At 49.3% G+C, this 20944-nt stretch overlaps 2 long non-coding RNA genes across 7 annotated transcripts; both read right to left on the reverse strand.

The window, feature by feature from the left end:
• Positions 1-156: 156 nt before the first annotated feature.
• LOC135565346 (uncharacterized) lies at positions 157-17143 on the reverse strand. 6 transcript variants are annotated; one of them, XR_010461558.1, is made up of 4 exons: positions 16889-17143; positions 16642-16684; positions 9357-9515; positions 157-598 (listed from the first exon to the last, which is right to left on the reverse strand). It is a non-coding gene; the product is annotated as an uncharacterized LOC135565346 (long non-coding RNA). The 6 variants fall into 6 exon arrangements; XR_010461561.1 differs by lacking the exons at positions 16642-16684; positions 16889-17143 and adding an exon at positions 9675-9873; XR_010461560.1 differs by lacking the exons at positions 9357-9515; positions 16642-16684; positions 16889-17143 and adding exons at positions 7725-7767; positions 7971-8014.
• A 1125-nt stretch (positions 17144-18268) lies between these two features.
• LOC135565212 (uncharacterized) lies at positions 18269-19047 on the reverse strand. The gene is made up of 2 exons (XR_010461390.1): positions 18871-19047; positions 18269-18712 (listed from the first exon to the last, which is right to left on the reverse strand). It is a non-coding gene; the product is annotated as an uncharacterized LOC135565212 (long non-coding RNA).
• Between the last annotated feature and the right edge of the window lie 1897 nt (positions 19048-20944).

A 20944-nucleotide genomic window follows, 5' to 3' on the forward strand; every position in this document is an offset into this window, starting at 1 on the left:
TGCATAATGAAAGACATGGAAACTGTAGCCAACAATGTATTTTGAGCTGTTTTAAACGGGGATATTGTCAGTAAGGTCACAAACTAACAATAGACAATAGTTATTGTGGGCGGTTTAGGGTTAAAATATAGGGGAAGGATCAGGAATGTTAGAGACCACTTTACACACATTTTTATTGACTTTTAAAAAGACCACAGTAACATGACAGAATTTGTGCAAAGGCAACGAAATCTGCTAGGGGATATTAAATGTACAACAGTAGTATTCTGTAACAAGCAATACGTGTTAAACATAAGGGACATGCAATCATGACAGGCTCTTTATGAAAGGCCTTTAACTATGGCTAAACAGTTTTCTACACATCTTATTCATTAATGATGTGGGCATACCCAGGATTTACAGGCAGGACGTTTGATCTACACAGGGAGGGAAAACTTACGGAGTTATGATGGAGCGGGCAAGCGTCTTTGAGTTGGTGAATTCGAAACGAATAATGGTCTTGTAGCTCCCTTCAGTAACCACGAGCACAACCGTTCCATGATTTTAACTGGCGGCTTTATTCTGTAGTTTCAGTGAGAATTATCCCCTTCAGTGAGAACTATAAAGTAAATTAAAAATACAGTTAAGCACACTCTTACAACATTATCTTAGGAGTGACTTATTAGCTTGGTATAACTCTGAAGTGCTTACATACATAACAGTTTAACCGGCGTTATAACGGGTTCAGATTAAACACATGAATAAAGGAAAAAATACCTCATTGGCTGCTTATTACAGAAGGGAGGAAATCAAACTTCACACTTATTATTCCTGGCATGAATTCACACTTCATCCTAACATACACTCTTCAACCTTTATGAACTACACCCGATGACATGAAAACTTAGCTAACGCAGCGCAGGATTGCCTTCCCTACAAAAGTGTGTTGCTACAATAAGGATCCCCAGTTACAACAGTATTATCTACGTAGTTCCGCTTGTATTATCATTTTCCCTTTTAGCGGACACATAATTTGGAATTATAACATGTGTTAAAATGTAGGTACTAAATATTTTGAATTAAATCACTGGTTTTAAAAATGTATCTCACGCTTTAACGATAGGGGAAGAGGTCATTTCATATTTCGTTTTAGGGGGGGGGGGTTATTAACTTTATGAAAACAATATTCACACAAACAACACCGCTTAGAGCAGCTTGGAGATTATTAGCCATGTAAGCGGGGAGCAAAAGAGCGGATTTAACCAACTCTGTACAAACCCCGACACGGGGTATGATAACTCTGACGCGTACGTCTAATGATTATTGTAGATGTTTACAACTGAGGGAGTTGACAGTAGGTCAATGAGATGTATAAAGGCAAATTGACATAACGGACCTCAAAGACCAACAGCCTACTTAATAATGTAATGACCTGACTAGATCATAAATGAACAATTGTCCAGACAGAGGCTTGAGTTTGCGAATTGACGGTTTATTGAACCAACTTTACACAGGCTACTGTTTGGGCCGTAGCACACGCCAAATAGATGACAGATAACCCACAAGCCAATCGTGACCTTCTCTTGTGAAGCCCAGACGTAAGAGAGAGAGAACAAAGGCTGAACCTGGTCTTAACTTCCAATGCCCAACCCCCCTCCACGCCACTCCGCCAACCACCAGGATGCCCGGCATCAGAACATTCCAGGCATTCCCGTGATTGGCAGATAGCAGGTCGATTGACATGTCGGACCCCGCGAACACCGGGTACTGGTCAGTACAACACAACCACCTCCTAGCCTAGCACATAACACACAGCTGTCTGTGCGGGTCGCTACACAGCCCCCCCACCACAAAGTCCCTCGTCCCCGAGGAACAAACAAAGTCTCTGAAGCGACCCGGAGGTCTCCTTTGCCTGCGTGGCCGTGATGGTCGCAGAGTGCCCCTCTGGGAACCAGGGGATGAAGGCAGGGATATGGGGGACAAGGAAGCGGGAACGGGTAATACAGTCCGTGGTTCTGGGGAACCACGCGGTGACACAGGGGGGGAGACAGGGGGAGTGGGCTGTCTGGAGCCTTGTCTGCGGCACCTGAGGGTGGGTGCCTGGAGAATGTCATTGCCAGAGAGGGGAATTGTGGGGGTTCCTGGGGTTTGGGGAGAAGAGGCCCCTCTGTATGGGGCTAACCTGTCCCGGTGCAGTGCCACCTTTCTCCCCCTGGGAAGAAGCTGCACCCGGTACACAACCTCCCCTACCCTCTCCAGGACACTGCAGGGTCCCACCCAGTGACTGTCCAACTTGGGGCATCTGCCTTTTTTCCTTAGGGGGCTGTAGACCCAGACCAGCTCCCCAGCCACAAAGTGCCTTCCCCGGGTGTGCACGTCATAGTTCCTTTTCTGCCTCACACCTGCATTCACCAGCTGCTCTCTGGTGAAGGTGTGGGCTGTCTCCAGGTGGTCCTGGAGTCTCCGGGCATACTCCGGCCCCGGAGGAACATGAGGGCTATCCAGGGGCCGACCAAACGCCATCTCCGCAGGGGTGCGGATCTCTCTCCCCAGCATGAGGAGGGCAGGCGTGCAGGAGGTGGAGTCTTGGACAGCGGAGCGGCATGCCATGAGGACCATAGGCAGGTGCTTGTCCCAGTCACGCTGGTGTTTGGAAGAGACGATGGCCAGCTGCTGTCCAAGCGTTTTGTTGAAGCGCTCCACAAGGCCATCACTTTGAGGATGGAGAGGAGTAGTGCGGGTCTTGTGCATGCCCAGCCTCTCACACATGGTGGCGAACACACGGGACTCAAAGTTTCTGCCTTGGTCGCTGTGGATGGACTCTGCAGCTCCAAACCTGCTGAACATCCCCGCTGTCAGGCGTCGACGATGGTGTCTGCCTCCTGGTCAGGCAGAGCATAGGCCTCGGGCCATTTTGTGAAATAGTCCATGGCCGTGAGCACCCAGCGGTTTCCACTGTCTGTGGTGGGGAACGGCCCAACTACATCCACTCCCACCCTCTCCATGGGAGCCCCCACTGACAACTGTTGGAGCTGAGCATGAGAGCGGCCTGGGGGGCCCTTTCTCGCTGTGCAGTTGTCACAGCGGCGACAAAAGTCCTCCACATCCCTCTTGTGCTGCCCCCAGTAGAAGCCCTGACGGAGACGGCGCAGTGTTTTTGTGACCCCAAAGTGTCCAGTCCCCACCCCCCCCATGAGTACTCTGGAGCACAGCCTCCCGCAATGCTTTTGGGACCACCACCTGCCACCTCTCCTCTCCCGTAGCTGACTCCTTCCATGCCCGCTGTAGCACGCCATCAGCCAGCCGCAGTCTCTCAAACTTCGACCACAACCCTTTGGTCGCGAGTGAGAGCGCTGTCACCTCTTCCCATGGTGGCCTCACCTGCGCCTCTACCCACTGTAGCACTGGCTGTAGGTCTGTGTCCCGTCCCTGCTGCTGCCGCCATTCAGCCACGTCGACAGTCTGCAGCTCACAGCAGACAGGCCCACTCGCCCGACACACTGTGGCACAGACACCCTCCTCTGCCCGCAGCTCTCTCTCCCGTCCCTCTCTCCGTTCACAGTGGCGGCAGCCGTCTGCAGTACAGGGCCGACGGGACATGGCGTCGGCGTTGGAGTGGCGTGCCCCTGCCCTGTGCACCACCGTGAAGTCATACGGCTGAAGCTCCTCCAACCAGCGTGCCACCTGCCCCTCTGGCTCTCTGAAAGACATGAGCCACTGGAGAGCAGAGTGGTCAGTCCTTACAGTAAAGGGCAGACCACCCAGGTAGTACTTGAAGTGTTTGACGGAAGCCACAACAGCCAAGAGCTCCCGCCGGGTGACACAGTAGCGGCGCTCATGTTTGTCAAATGTTTTGCTGAAGTACGCCACCACTCTCTCCCCTCTGGCCCCACCTGGGCCAGCACCCCACCCATGCCCACATTGCTCGCGTCTGTGTCCAGGATAAAGGGCAAGGTGAGGTTAGGGGGGGCGAGCACGGGGCCCTCGATCAGTGCACGTTTCAGGGTGTTGAACGCCTCCTCACACTCCACTGTCCAAGTGAAAGCCTTGTCCTTCGGCAGCAGGCGGTTCAGTGGAGCAGCAATGCTTGAGAAGCCCCGTACAAACCTCCTGTAGTACGAGGCCAGGCCCAGGAAGCTCTTCAGCTGACGCTGGTCGGTGGGGGTGGGCCAGTCTCTGACAGCCCCTACCTTGTCCTCCATGGTGCTGATCCCCTCCTTCCCCACTCGGTGGCCCAAGAAGGACACCTCTCTCCTCATGAAGTGGCACTTCTCGGGGTGGAGCTTCAGACCTGCGGCAGCCACCCTCTCCAGCACACGCCGTAGCGCCCCAGGGCTGACTGGAAGGAGCTGCCATGGGCCAGGATGTCATCGAGGTATACCAGACACTGCTGTCGGGGGATGCCATCCAGCACCCTGTCCATCAAACGCTCAAAAGTAGTTGGAGCGTTGCACAGGCCAAAGCACAGGACCTTGAACTGCCAGTGTCCTCTGTTAGTGGAGAACGCAGTTTTGGCTCTGGCCTCTGGGGAGAGGGGCACCTGCCAGTAGCCGCTGCGGAGGTCTAGTGAGGAGAACCAGGAGGACCCCTAACCAGGTCCAGCGACTCATCGATCGTGGTATGGGGTATGAGTCCTTCCTGGTTACCTCATTCAGCCGCCTGTAGTCCGCACATAACCTCAGCTTGCCCCCTTCTTCGAACCATGACGACTGGCGCCGCCCAGGGGCTGTCTGAGGGCTCAATGAAGTCTGCCCGCTGCATCTCCAACACAGCCTTGTCTGCCGCCTCCTGGCGTGCCAGCGGGATACGGCGGGGACGCATCTTGATGGGTCGAGCATCACCTGTGTCGATCTCATGCTGCACCAGATGGGTCTGACCCACCTCTTCCTCACTCAACGCAAAGCTGTCTCTGAATTCAAACAGCAACTGCCACAACCGTCCCTGCTGCTCGGGTCAAGACCAACACAGTTCCTCCCCATATCTCCCTCACTGCAGACAGTGTCCTCTCCTCTCCCATCTGGGGTAGCTGGGCTGGGGGTGCGGCCCGGGCTCACAGAGGGCTGTGTCATGGAGGTAGCTGGGGAATGTAACACACCGCCGTAGGTGACAGGGGGACTGGGGAAAAGTCACACACAGCTGTGGGGAGGGGGCGCAGCCATGAGTCTCTGCTGCTTTAACTGTTGGAGTACAGGGTTTGTTGGGTTGAGTGAATGTGACATTAGGGGGGCCATGGTGACTTCCGTCCCTCCCTGGAAGCTCAGTGTGCCCCTATTTAGGTCTAACTGGCAGCCTGTGCTCCTAAGAAAGTCCAACCCCAGGATACAAGGGTCCTGCACAGCCGCCACCCACACAGGATGACGCACAGTCCTGCCCCCTACTGTCAGAGTCATTATTCCCTTCCCTTTCATGGGTGCCAGCTCACCTGTGACTGTGCGGAGCTGCACAGTTGTAGGCTCACACTGAGTCCAACCTGGCACAATATCTGGCCTCACCAGGGTTACTGTGGACCCAGTGTCCACCAGGGCGGAGCAGGGCACCCTCCACAGTGACAGGGACATGACAAAAGTCCCCAACACAGGTCCGGCCCACCACAACAACAGGCTCCATCCGCTTGCCCTCGTCTGCTTCTGGGGAAGTGGAGCCTTGCTTCTCCGTCTGTGCCGGTGGGCTCCTCCTGAAGATGATGGTGGTTGGGATAGAAAGCCAGGGGTCCGCACTACCCGGTCTATGCGGACCCCGAGCCGTTCCCTGAGCTCTGGGGGACATGGGGCAATCTCGGCTGGCCACAACCCCAGCAGACCCTGGGACCAGGGCTTGTGTTTCGTGCCGCCTGTAGCGACACAGCCCGAATGAGTTCTGTCATTTCGGCCACACAAGCAGGCTTTTCCGGCTCCGGGCTGCTCTGCCCCCAGCTCGCACAGAGGTGTGTCTCCCTGCACCCCACCAAAGCCCCAGCTGAAGCCCCAGCCCACACCAGCTCCCTCTCCAAAGCCATCTCCAAGGCTGTCTGCAATGACTCAGGATGAGCCAGCTGGGTCTGTATGCGCAGCTCCGTAGGGGAGAGCGCCTGTATGAACTGGTCCCGTGCTAGCTCGCTCTGCACGGAGGGGGGCATGTGAGCATATGCCCGCCGAGAGAGGCTCTCAATGTCATTAGCTAGCACCCGTAGAGGCTCTCCAGGCTGCCTGCGTCTATTCCTCAGTTCGGAGCGCAGTAGCCCGGGCTGTACACACTGTCCATAGCGCCTCCTCAGTGCTCCCACTAGAGCACCATAATCATGCCTGTCCTCGGGGCTAATCAATATCAAACAGGACAGAGCTTCATCCGTGAGGCATAAAGCCAACTGCAGTGCCCTTTCTTCATCCGACCACCCCTAAAATGAGCTAACAGTTCAAACTGAGCATGAAAAGCTTCCCAATCCGCCTTACCGGAATACTTGGGTCTTAACAGATACGGACGCAGCAGGGAACTGGGCGCCGCTATGTTTGTTTACATCCTGAGCCCCAGATTCCTCGTCACCCCGCGTCGACGTCGCCACTTCGGTCCGCCCACCAGAATCCGCGCGAAATACACTCGACGAAGCACTCATGCCCGCTTCAGCGGCCATCACTCTAACGTCCTCCCTCAAGCGGCCTCTGCGCTCCGACGCCCTGGCGATCTCCTCAGACAGAACCCCCGACGTCCATTCACACGCACCTCCTTGGCCATAATCGTCCCCTACCTCCACCTTCACTTTCGGATTCCCTCGAAGCATTTTCAATCCCCGTTCTCACCTACGGTAGCTAGCCACATAAGTCAGCTAGCTAGCTGGCTAACTTGTATCAACGTTTTTACTTCTGACACCAATGTAATGACCTGACTAGATCATAAATGAACAATTGTCCAGACAGAGGCTTGAGTTTGCGAATTGACGGTTTATTGAACCAACTTTACACAGGCTACTGTTTGGGCCGTAGCACACGCCAAATAGATGACAGATAACCCACAAGCCAATCGTGACCTTCTCTTGTGAAGCCCAGACGTAAGAGAGAGAGAACAAAGGCTGAACCTGGTCTTAACTTCCAATGCCCAACCCCCCTCCACGCCACTCCGCCAACCACCAGGATGCCCGGCATCAGAACATTCCAGGCATTCCCGTGATTGGCAGATAGCAGGTTGATTGACATGTCGGACCCCGCGAACACCGGGTACTGGTCAGTACAACACAACCACCTCCTAGCCTAGCACACAACACACAGCTGTCTGTGCGGGTCGCTACAATAATATAGAATGCAGGGGTGTGTAATGAACATGTAACCATTATAAAACTAAAACAAAAACAAAAAAAAGTCTCGAAACACACACATAGTTAGGGACAGAACGTGGAGCATATACTTTAACACTGTTACCACAGCTTTAGCGCAAACCCACAGCCCCGAATATTTAGCTGCCAGGACAGATTAAAAAAGAGATGTGAATAAGGGAATCCCTCCTAATAGATATTTCTGAAGGCTACTGGACATAGGTGATTGGGAAGCGACTGTTAGACGTAGATTCTCAGAAGCAATTTATAGTCTTTCCTACAATGGTATGTTATAAAGTTTGTAATAATGTACAACTGTAGCTCTCCAATGTTTTTACATAAAAACACTAATGATGCATGTTTAAATAGTAGTACAATTTGGTAATTAATTCGAACATGTCTTTAAAAAGTTAGTACTATATATTTTGGGTCTTAAATCAATGGTTTTAAAACAGTATCTCACCCTTTAACGAAGGGAAAATGTCCTTTCCAGCCATCAACCACGTCTGTCACGAAGAAAAAAATACAGAAAATCCGGGTGCGTGCGTGAGTGTGCGGTACAACTGTAGGCCTCCAATGTTTTTACATAAAATACTAATGATTCTTGTTTAAATAGTAGTACAATTTGGTCATTAATTCTAACACGTCTTTAAAACGTATGTACTAAATATTTTGGAATTAAATCACTGGTTTAAAAAATGTATCTCACCCTTTAACGATAGGAAAATGTCCTTTCCCGACATCACCCCGGTCTGTCACGAAGAAAAAAAGACACGGAAAATCAGGGTGCGTGCATGAGTGTGCGTGTGACGGAGCAGCAGGAGTGTGTGTGTGTGTGTGTGTGTTTGTTTCAAAAACAAAGGGTGTGGGTGTGTGTTCAACAGGGGCCCAAGCATGTAGCCCCATTCTATCTGTAGAGAATCGTTTGAAACCAAGGTGTGCACTATCATGCATAAGGCATGTCGAGATATCAGCCGACCACCCGGGGTTAAACATAGATACCTCTAATCTGCGGCCGGTGACCCCCCCAACCCGGTTGCAGACAGAATGTCACGACATCCCCTCCTGTTGTTTGAATTCATAGCCTTTGTTCTCTAAACCAAATATCCTGTATCGGAGGAACCGATGAAACAGACAGTATTAGGTCTTTTTGTATGAAAGGTCTACGAACGTTGGAACATCTACAACTATTGAAGATGCAAAAAGGGGTTTTCAGAAAAACATTTGGTTTGCAGATATGTATTATTATAAAAATAATATAACATTATTATCATAATCTAAAACACTTTAAAGGAGCTCTAATTCAAACATGCAAGGATATATATATATATATATATATATATATATATATATATATGATACGATTACCCACTTTAAAACTGTTGCTGCAAAATCACTTCTCAATGGGTGTACATTTCAAGCTTTCAACAACAATAAACCAACCAGCTCAATAATGTTTCTCAGACTTACACACTGTTGAGTTTTCCTAGTTAGTAAAGAAACAACCACTAAGTCAAAACTACACGAATTGCCATTATTTTAGTTAACAGCCACCCATGGTTGAATTTGGTACTTTTTCTTTGTACATGCACCAAGCCTCCAAGGGGGGTGACAACCGTATTCCTAATGAGAAATATAGTCTAATAAAACAAATGTCTGCATAATGAAAGACATGGAAACTGTAGCCAACAATGTATTTTGAGCTGTTTTAAACGGGGATATTGTCAGTAAGGTCACAAACTAACAATAGACAATAGTTATTGTGGGCGGTTTAGGGTTAAAATATAGGGGAAGGATCAGGAATGTTAGAGACCACTTTACACACATTTTTATTGACTTTTAAAAAGACCACAGTAACATGACAGAATTTGTGCAAAGGCAACGAAATCTGCTAGGGGATATTAAATGTACAACAGTAGTATTCTGTAACAAGCAATACGTGTTAAACATAAGGGACATGCAATCATGACAGGCTCTTTATGAAAGGCCTTTAACTATGGCTAAACAGTTTTCTACACATCTTATTCATTAATGATGTGGGCATACCCAGGATTTACAGGCAGGACGTTTGATCTACACAGGAGGGAAAACTTACGGAGTTATGATGGAGCGGGCAAGCGTCTTTGAGTTGGTGAATTCGAAACGAATAATGGTCTTGTAGCTCCCTTCAGTAACCACGAGCACAACCGTTCCATGATTTTAACTGGCGGCTTTATTCTGTAGTTTCAGTGAGAATTATCCCCTTCAGTGAGAACTATAAAGTAAATTAAAAATACAGTTAAGCACACTCTTACAACATTATCTTAGGAGTGACTTATTAGCTTGGTATAACTCTGAAGTGCTTACATACATAACAGTTTAACCGGCGTTATAACGGGTTCAGATTAAACACATGAATAAAGGAAAAAAATACCTCATTGGCTGCTTATTACAGAAGGGAGGAAATCAAACTTCACACTTATTATTCCTGGCATGAATTCACACTTCATCCTAACATACACTCTTCAACCTTTATGAACTACACCCGATGACATGAAAACTTAGCTAACGCAGCGCAGGATTGCCTTCCCTACAAAAGTGTGTTGCTACAATAAGGATCCCCAGTTACAACAGTATTATCTACGTAGTTCCGCTTGTATTATCATTTTCCCCGCACAGCGGACACATAATTTGGAATTATAACATGTGTTAAAATGTAGGTACTAAATATTTTGAATTAAATCACTGGTTTTAAAAATGTATCTCACGCTTTAACGATAGGGGAAGAGGTCATTTCATATTTCGTTTTAGGGGGGTTATTAACTTTATGAAAACAATATTCACACAAACAACACCGCTTAGAGCAGCTTGGAGATTATTAGCCATGTAAGCGGGGAGCAAAAGAGCGGATTTAACCAACTCTGTACAAACCCCGACACGGGGTATGATAACTCTGACGCGTACGTCTAATGATTATTGTAGATGTTTACAACTGAGGGAGTTGACAGTAGGTCAATGAGATGTATAAAGGCAAATTGACATAACGGACCTCAAAGACCAACAGCCTACTTAATAATGTAATGACCTGACTAGATCATAAATGAACAATTGTCCAGACAGAGGCTTGAGTTTGCGAATTGACGGTTTATTGAACCAACTTTACACAGGCTACTGTTTGGGCCGTAGCACACGCCAAATAGATGACAGATAACCCACAAGCCAATCGTGACCTTCTCTTGTGAAGCCCAGACGTAAGAGAGAGAGAACAAAGGCTGAACCTGGTCTTAACTTCCAATGCCCAACCCCCCTCCACGCCACTCCGCCAACCACCAGGATGCCCGGCATCAGAACATTCCAGGCATTCCCGTGATTGGCAGATAGCAGGTTGATTGACATGTCGGACCCCGCGAACACCGGGTACTGGTCAGTACAACACAACCACCTCCTAGCCTAGCACATAACACACAGCTGTCTGTGCGGGTCGCTACACAGCCCCCCCACCACAAAGTCCCTCGTCCCCGAGGGAACAAACAAAGTCTCTGAAGCGACCCGGAGGTCTCCTTTGCCTGCGTGGCCGTGATGGTCGCAGAGTGCCCCTCTGGGAACCAGGGGATGAAGGCAGGGATATGGGGGACAAGGAAGCGGAACGGGTAATACAGTCCGTGGTTCTGGGAACCACGCGGTGACACAGGGGGAGACAGGGGGAGTGGGCTGTCTGGAGCCTTGTCTGCGGCACCTGAGGGTGGGTGCCTGGAGAATGTCATTGCCAGAGAGGGGAATTGTGGGGTTCCTGGGGTTTGGGGAGAAGAGGCCCCTCTGTATGGGGCTAACCTGTCCCGGTGCAGTGCCACCTTTCTCCCCCTGGGAAGAAGCTGCACCCGGTACACAACCTCCCCTACCCTCTCCAGGACACTGCAGGGTCCCACCCAGTGACTGTCCAACTTGGGGCATCTGCCTTTTTCCTTAGGGGCTGTAGACCCAGACCAGCTCCCCAGCCACAAAGTGCCTTCCCCGGGTGTGCACGTCATAGTTCCTTTTCTGCCTCACACCTGCATTCACCAGCTGCTCTCTGGTGAAGGTGTGGGCTGTCTCCAGGTGGTCCTGGAGTCTCCGGGCATACTCCGGCCCCGGAGGAACATGAGGGCTATCCAGGGGCCGACCAAACGCCATCTCCGCAGGGGTGCGGATCTCTCTCCCCAGCATGAGGAGGGCAGGCGTGCAGGAGGTGGAGTCTTGGACAGCGGAGCGGCATGCCATGAGGACCATAGGCAGGTGCTTGTCCCAGTCACGCTGGTGTTTGGAAGAGACGATGGCCAGCTGCTGTCCAAGCGTTTTGTTGAAGCGCTCCACAAGGCCATCACTTTGAGGATGGAGAGGAGTAGTGCGGGTCTTGTGCATGCCCAGCCTCTCACACATGGTGGCGAACACACGGGACTCAAAGTTTCTGCCTTGGTCGCTGTGGATGGACTCTGCAGCTCCAAACCTGCTGAACATCCCCGCTGTCAGGGCGTCGACGATGGTGTCTGCCTCCTGGTCAGGCAGAGCATAGGCCTCGGGCCATTTTGTGAAATAGTCCATGGCCGTGAGCACCCAGCGGTTTCCACTGTCTGTGGTGGGGAACGGCCCAACTACATCCACTCCCACCCTCTCCATGGGAGCCCCCACTGACAACTGTTGGAGCTGAGCATGAGAGCGGCCTGGGGGGCCCTTTCTCGCTGTGCAGTTGTCACAGCGGCGACAAAAGTCCTCCACATCCCTCTTGTGCTGCCCCCAGTAGAAGCCCTGACGGAGACGGCGCAGTGTTTTTGTGACCCCAAAGTGTCCAGTCCCCACCCCCCCATGAGTACTCTGGAGCACAGCCTCCCGCAATGCTTTTGGGACCACCACCTGCCACCTCTCCTCTCCCGTAGCTGACTCCTTCCATGCCCGCTGTAGCACGCCATCAGCCAGCCGCAGTCTCTCAAACTTCGACCACAACCCTTTGGTCGCGAGTGAGAGCGCTGTCACCTCTTCCCATGGTGGCCTCACCTGCGCCTCTACCCACTGTAGCACTGGCTGTAGGTCTGTGTCCCGTCCCTGCTGCTGCCGCCATTCAGCCACGTCGACAGTCTGCAGCTCACAGCAGACAGGCCCACTCGCCCGACACACTGTGGCACAGACACCCTCCTCTGCCCGCAGCTCTCTCTCCCGTCCCTCTCTCCGTTCACAGTGGCGGCAGCCGTCTGCAGTACAGGGCCGACGGGACATGGCGTCGGCGTTGGAGTGGCGTGCCCCTGCCCTGTGCACCACCGTGAAGTCATACGGCTGAAGCTCCTCCAACCAGCGTGCCACCTGCCCCTCTGGCTCTCTGAAAGACATGAGCCACTGGAGAGCAGAGTGGTCAGTCCTTACAGTAAAGGGCAGACCACCCAGGTAGTACTTGAAGTGTTTGACGGAAGCCACAACAGCCAAGAGCTCCCGCCGGGTGACACAGTAGCGGCGCTCATGTTTGTCAAATGTTTTGCTGAAGTACGCCACCACTCTCTCCCCCTCTGGCCCCACCTGGGCCAGCACCCCACCCATGCCCACATTGCTCGCGTCTGTGTCCAGGATAAAGGGCAAGGTGAGGTTAGGGGGGGCGAGCACGGGGGCCTCGATCAGTGCACGTTTCAGGGTGTTGAACGCCTCCTCACACTCCACTGTCCAAGTGAAAGCCTTGTCCTTCGGCAGCAGGCGGTTCAGTGGAGCAGCAATGCTTGAGAAGCCCCGTACAAACCTCCTGTAGTACGAGGCCAGGCCCAGGAAGCTCTTCAGCTGACGCTGGTCGGTGGGGGTGGGCCAGTCTCTGACAGCCCCTACCTTGTCCTCCATGGTGCTGATCCCCTCCTTCCCCACTCGGTGGCCCAAGAAGGACACCTCTCTCCTCATGAAGTGGCACTTCTCGGGGTGGAGCTTCAGACCTGCGGCAGCCACCCTCTCCAGCACACGCCGTAGCGCCCCCAGGGCTGACTGGAAGGAGCTGCCATGGGCCAGGATGTCATCGAGGTATACCAGACACTGCTGTCGGGGGATGCCATCCAGCACCCTGTCCATCAAACGCTCAAAAGTAGTTGGAGCGTTGCACAGGCCAAAGCACAGGACCTTGAACTGCCAGTGTCCTCTGTTAGTGGAGAACGCAGTTTTGGCTCTGGCCTCTGGGGAGAGGGGCACCTGCCAGTAGCCGCTGCGGAGGTCTAGTGAGGAGAACCAGGAGGACCCCCTAACCAGGTCCAGCGACTCATCGATACGTGGTATGGGGTATGAGTCCTTCCTGGTTACCTCATTCAGCCGCCTGTAGTCCGCACATAACCTCAGCTTGCCCCCCTTCTTCGGAACCATGACGACTGGCGCCGCCCAGGGGCTGTCTGAGGGCTCAATGAAGTCTGCCCGCTGCATCTCCAACACAGCCTTGTCTGCCGCCTCCTGGCGTGCCAGCGGATACGGCGGGGACGCATCTTGATGGGTCGAGCATCACCTGTGTCGATCTCATGCTGCACCAGATGGGTCTGACCCACCTCTTCCTCACTCAACGCAAAGCTGTCTCTGAATTCAAACAGCAACTGCCACAACCGTCCCTGCTGCTCGGGGTCAAGACCAACACAGTTCCTCCCCATATCTCCCTCACTGCAGACAGTGTCCTCTCCTCTCCCATCTGGGGTAGCTGGGCTGGGGGGTGCGGCCCGGGCTCACAGAGGGCTGTGTCATGGAGGTAGCTGGGGAATGTAACACACCGCCGTAGGTGACAGGGGGACTGGGGAAAAGTCACACACAGCTGTGGGGAGGGGCGCAGCCATGAGTCTCTGCTGCTTTAACTGTTGGAGTACAGGGTTTGTTGGGTTGAGTGAATGTGACATTAGGGGGGGCCATGGTGACTTCCGTCCCTCCCTGGAAGCTCAGTGTGCCCCTATTTAGGTCTAACTGGCAGCCTGTGCTCCTAAGAAAGTCCAACCCCAGGATACAAGGGTCCTGCACAGCCGCCACCCACACAGGATGACGCACAGTCCTGCCCCCTACTGTCAGAGTCATTATTCCCTTCCCTTTCATGGGTGCCAGCTCACCTGTGACTGTGCGGAGCTGCACAGTTGTAGGCTCACACTGAGTCCAACCTGGCACAATATCTGGCCTCACCAGGGTTACTGTGGACCCAGTGTCCACCAGGGCGGAGCAGGGCACCCCCTCCACAGTGACAGGGACATGACAAAAGTCCCCAACACAGGTCCGGCCCACCACAACAACAGGCTCCATCCGCTTGCCCTCGTCTGCTTCTGGGGGAAGTGGAGCCTTGCTTCTCCGTCTGTGCCGGTGGGCTCCTCCTGAAGATGATGGTGGTTGGGATAGAAAGCCAGGGGTCCGCACTACCCGGTCTATGCGGACCCCGAGCCGTTTCCCTGAGCTCTGGGGGACATGGGGCAATCTCGGCTGGCCACAACCCCAGCAGACCCTGGGACCAGGGCTTGTGTTTCGTGCCGCCTGTAGCGACACAGCCCGAATGAGTTCTGTCATTTCGGCCACACAAGCAGGCTTTTCCGGCTCCGGGCTGCTCTGCCCCCCAGCTCGCACAGAGGGTGTGTCTCCCTGCACCCCCACCAAAGCCCCAGCTGAAGCCCCAGCCCACACCAGCTCCCTCTCCAAAGCCATCTCCAAGGCTGTCTGCAATGACTCAGGATGAGCCAGCTGGGTCTGTATGCGCAGCTCCGTAGGGGAGAGCGCCTGTATGAACTGGTCCCGTGCTAGCTCGCTCTGCACGGAGGGGGGCATGTGAGCATATGCCCGCCGAGAGAGGCTCTCAATGTCATTAGCTAGCACCCGTAGAGGCTCTCCAGGCTGCCTGCGTCTATTCCTCAGTTCGGAGCGCAGTAGCCCGGGCTGTACACACTGTCCATAGCGCCTCCTCAGTGCTCCCACTAGAGCACCATAATCATGCCTGTCCTCGGGGCTAATCAATATCAAACAGGACAGAGCTTCATCCGTGAGGCATAAAGCCAACTGCAGTGCCCTTTCTTCATCCGACCACCCCCTAAAATGAGCTAACAGTTCAAACTGAGCATGAAAAGCTTCCCAATCCGCCTTACCGGAATACTTCGGGGTCTTAACAGATACGGACGCAGCAGGGAACTGGGCGCCGCTATGTTTGTTTACATCCTGAGCCCCAGATTCCTCGTCACCCCGCGTCGACGTCGCCACTTCGGTCCGCCCACCAGAATCCGCGCGAAATACACTCGACGAAGCACTCATGCCCGCTTCAGCGGCCATCACTCTAACGTCCTCCCTCAAGCGGCCTCTGCGCTCCGACGCCCTGGCGATCTCCTCAGACAGAACCCCCGACGTCCATTCACACGCACCTCCTTGGCCATAATCGTCCCCTACCTCCACCTTCACTTTCGGATTCCCTCGAAGCATTTTCAATCCCCGTTCTCACCTACGGTAGCTAGCCACATAAGTCAGCTAGCTAGCTGGCTAACTTGTATCAACGTTTTTACTTCTGACACCAATGTAATGACCTGACTAGATCATAAATGAACAATTGTCCAGACAGAGGCTTGAGTTTGCGAATTGACGGTTTATTGAACCAACTTTACACAGGCTACTGTTTGGGCCGTAGCACACGCCAAATAGATGACAGATAACCCACAAGCCAATCGTGACCTTCTCTTGTGAAGCCCAGACGTAAGAGAGAGAACAAAGGCTGAACCTGGTCTTAACTTCCAATGCCCAACCCCCTCCACGCCACTCCGCCAACCACCAGGATGCCCGGCATCAGAACATTCCAGGCATTCCCGTGATTGGCAGATAGCAGGTTGATTGACATGTCGGACCCCGCGAACACCGGGTACTGGTCAGTACAACACAACCACCTCCTAGCCTAGCACACAACACACAGCTGTCTGTGCGGGTCGCTACAATAATATAGAATGCAGGGGTGTAATGAACATGTAACCATTATAAAACTAAAACAAAAACAAAAAAAGTCTCAAACACACACATAGTTAGGGACAGAACGTGGAGCATATACTTTAACACTGTTACCACAGCTTTAGCGCAAACCCACAGCCCCGAATATTTAGCTGCCAGGACAGATTAAAAAGAGATGTGAATAAGGGAATCCCTCCTAATAGATATTTCTGAAGGCTACTGGACATAGGTGATTGGGAAGCGACTGTTAGACGTAGATTCTCAGAAGCAATTTATAGTCTTTCCTACAATGGTATGTTATAAAGTTTGTAATAATGTACAACTGTAGCTCTCCAATGTTTTTACATAAAAACACTAATGATGCATGTTTAAATAGTAGTACAATTTGGTAATTAATTCGAACATGTCTTTAAAAAGTTAGTACTATATATTTTGGGTCTTAAATCAATGGTTTTAAAACAGTATCTCACCCTTTAACGAAGGGAAAATGTCCTTTCCAGCCATCAACCACGTCTGTCACGAAGAAAAAAAATACAGAAAATCCGGGTGCGTGCGTGAGTGTGCGGTACAACTGTAGGCCTCCAATGTTTTTACATAAAATACTAATGATTCTTGTTTAAATAGTAGTACAATTTGGTCATTAATTCTAACACGTCTTTAAAACGTATGTACTAAATATTTTGGAATTAAATCACTGGTTTAAAAAATGTATCTCACCCTTTAACGATAGGAAAATGTCCTTTCCCGACATCACCCCGGTCTGTCACGAAGAAAAAAGACACGGAAAATCAGGGTGCGTGCATGAGTGTGCGTGTGACGGAGCAGCAGGAGTGTGTGTGTGTGTGTGTGTGTTTGTTTCAAAAACAAAGGGTGTGGGTGTGTGTTCAACAGGGGCCCAAGCATGTAGCCCCATTCTATCTGTAGAGAATCGTTTGAAACCAAGGTGTGCACTATCATGCATAAGGCATGTCGAGATATCAGCCGACCACCCGGGTTAAACATAGATACCTCTAATCTGCGGCCGGTGACCCCCAACCCGGTTGCAGACAGAATGTCACGACATCCCCTCCTGTTGTTTGAATTCATAGCCTTTGTTCTCTAAACCAAATATCCTGTATCGGAGGAACCGATGAAACAGACAGTATTAGGTCTTTTTGTATGAAAGGTCTACGAACGTTGGAACATCTACAACTATTGAAGATGCAAAAAGGGGTTTTCAGAAAAACATTTGGTTTGCAGATATGTATTATTATAAAAATAATATAACATTATTATCATAATCTAAAACACTTTAAAGGAGCTCTAATTCAAACATGCAAGGATATATATATATATATATATATATATATATATATATATGATACGATTACCCACTTTAAAACTGTTGCTGCAAAATCACTTCTCAATGGGTGTACATTTCAAGCTTTCAACAACAATAAACCAACCAGCTCAATAATGTTTCTCAGACTTACACACTGTTGAGTTTTCCTAGTTAGTAAAGAAACAACCACTAAGTCAAAACTACACGAATTGCCATTATTTTAGTTAACAGCCACCCATGGTTGAATTTGGTACTTTTTCTTTGTACATGCACCAAGCCTCCAAGGGGGGTGACAACCGTATTCCTAATGAGAAATATAGTCTAATAAAACAAATGTCTGCATAATGAAAGACATGGAAACTGTAGCCAACAATGTATTTTGAGCTGTTTTAAACGGGGATATTGTCAGTAAGGTCACAAACTAACAATAGACAATAGTTATTGTGGGCGGTTTAGGGTTAAAATATAGGGGAAGGATCAGGAATGTTAGAGACCACTTTACACACATTTTTATTGACTTTTAAAAAGACCACAGTAACATGACAGAATTTGTGCAAAGGCAACGAAATCTGCTAGGGGATATTAAATGTACAACAGTAGTATTCTGTAACAAGCAATACGTGTTAAACATAAGGGACATGCAATCATGACAGCTGCTTTATGAAAGGCCTTTACTTATGGCTAAACAGCTTCTACACAGCTTATTAATTAATGCTGTGGGATGAAATTAGGTGTTTCTAGGAGGGCTTAAACAAATATACAGTGAAACAAACATGGCCACTTTACACACATTTTTATTGACTTTTAAAAAGACCACAGTAACATGACAGAATTTGTGCAAAGGCAACGAAATCTGCTAGGGGATATTAAATGTACAACAGTAGTATTCTGTAACAAGCAATACGTGTTAAACATAAGGGACATGCAATCATGACAGGCTCTTTATGAAAGGCCTTTAACTATGGCTAAACAGTTTTCTACACATCTTATTCATTAATGATGTGGGCATACCCAGGATTTACAGGCAGGACGTTTGATCTACACAGGGAGGGAAAACTTACGGAGTTATGATGGAGCGGGCAAGCGTCTTTGAGTTGGTGAATTCGAAACGAATAATGGTCTTGTAGCTCCCTTCAGTAACCACGAGCACAACCGTTCCATGATTTTAACTGGCGGCTTTATTCTGTAGTTTCAGTGAGAATTATCCCCTTCAGTGAGAACTATAAAGTAAATTAAAAATACAGTTAAGCACACTCTTACAACATTATCTTAGGAGTGACTTATTAGCTTGGTATAACTCTGAAGTGCTTACATACATAACAGTTTAACCGGCGTTATAACGGGTTCAGATTAAACACATGAATAAAGGAAAAAATACCTCATTGGCTGCTTATTACAGAAGGGAGGAAATCAAACTTCACACTTATTATTCCTGGCATGAATTCACACTTCATCCTAACATACACTCTTCAACCTTTATGAACTACACCCGATGACATGAAAACTTAGCTAACGCAGCGCAGGATTGCCTTCCCTCCAAAAGTGTGTTGCTACAATAAGGATCTCCAGTTACAACAGTATTAGCTACGTAGTTCCGCTTGTATTATCATTTTCCCCGCACAGCGGACACATAATTTGGAATTATAACATGTGTTAAAATGTAGGTACTAAATATTTTGAATTAAATCACTGGTTTTAAAAATGTATCTCACGCTTTAACGATAGGGGAAGAGGTCATTTCATATTTCGTTTTAGGGGGGGTTATTAACTTTATGGAAAACAATATTCACACAAACAACACCGCTTAGAGCAGCTTGGAGATTATTAGCCATGTAAGCGGGGAGCAAAAGAGCGGATTTAACCAACTCTGTACAAACCGGCGCTCCAGGGACAAGGTATGGGACCATTATACAGTTTTGTTATTAGTTATCAGCCTTTTTATTAGTTATAGGTCTGTTGATAGCCTATGTTAAAACAAGGACAAATAATGTTTTTTCAGACTGCCCGGAGACAGACCCAGCAGAATCTGGAACGCTAGAGGGAAAAAGTCACACACACCCGGTTTCGGCTTTTTTGGCGCTTGTTGTGACGAATCGTGACGAAACAAAATAATTAGCATTTCGGCGTTACACAAACCGCACAATAAAATAGAAAACAGTCATTACCTTTCACCATCTTCTTTGTTGGCACTCCTAGATGTCCCATAAACACTATTGGGTCTTTATTTCGATTAAATCGGGCCATATAAAGCCAAGATATCGTTATATGTAGACTGTGTGATAAACGAAAAAAACAGCGATTTCACAACGTAACGTCATTTTTTAAAATTCAAAAAGTAGACGATAAACTTTCACAAAACACTTTGAAATACGTTTGTAATGCTACTTTAGGTATTAGTAAACGTTAATAAGCGATAAAAATCATCCATAGGCGATGTCAAAATCATTAGCTGTCGTCTTGGAAAAAATTTCACGAGAGAGCTCTTCCGGAATGATCTGGGCGGAGACCGGAGGTAAGTGGTGCCCCTGTTTCGGTTCAACCAAGAATCAAAGAGGATTCAATTCACAAGACTCTAGACAACATGGGGATGCTGTGGGAGTTGAATGCTCGGTCTTATCTAATTCGGCTCACTGTTAACAATTGCTGGAAGTGGCGCAAGGATATTTATTTCCATTTTCTGTGATCAGGTTTTCCTGCGCTTTCCGATGTAACGCACGTTTTAACATTTAATATCCCCTAGCAGATTTCGTTGCCTTTGCACAAATTCTGTCATGTTACTGTGGTCTTTTTAAAAGTCAATAAAAATGTGTGTAAAGTGGCCATGTTTGTTTCACTGTATATTTGTTTAAGCCCTCCTAGAAACACCTAATTATAGGCCTTTCATAAAGAGGCGGTCATGATTGCATGTCCCTTATGTTTAACACGTATTGCTTGTTACAGAATACTACTGTTGTACATTTAATATCCCCTAGCAGATTTCGTTGCCTTTGCACAAATTCTGTCATGTTACTGTGGTCTTTTTAAAAGTCAATAAAAATGTGTGTAAAGTGGCCATGTTTGTTTCACTGTATATTTGTTTAAGCCCTCCTAGAAACACCTAATTTCATCCCACAGCATTAATTAATAAACTGTGTAGAAGCTGTTTAGCCATAAGTAAATGCCTTTCATAAAGCGGCTGTCATGATAAACCTGAATCTGAAAGTACCTTTAGGATCTTTTCTTTGGGGTTCTAATCTCCCCGTGTGTACATGCACTGAAAATCCTTAGGCTGGAGCCATCTGGAAGCTCTGTGCCTGTACATATAAAGAGAACTCAATAGGAAACTAGGCTGAGAAACATTATTTAGATGGCTGTTTAATTGTTGTTTAAAGCCTGAAATGGACACAATGCCCAAGGGACCTTGTTTCTAACACACACACACATTCCTTGTTTCTCACACACACCCACACACA

Source organism: Oncorhynchus nerka, linkage group LG27, assembly GCF_034236695.1.
Source record: "Oncorhynchus nerka isolate Pitt River linkage group LG27, Oner_Uvic_2.0, whole genome shotgun sequence".
NCBI lineage: Eukaryota > Metazoa > Chordata > Actinopteri > Salmoniformes > Salmonidae > Oncorhynchus > Oncorhynchus nerka.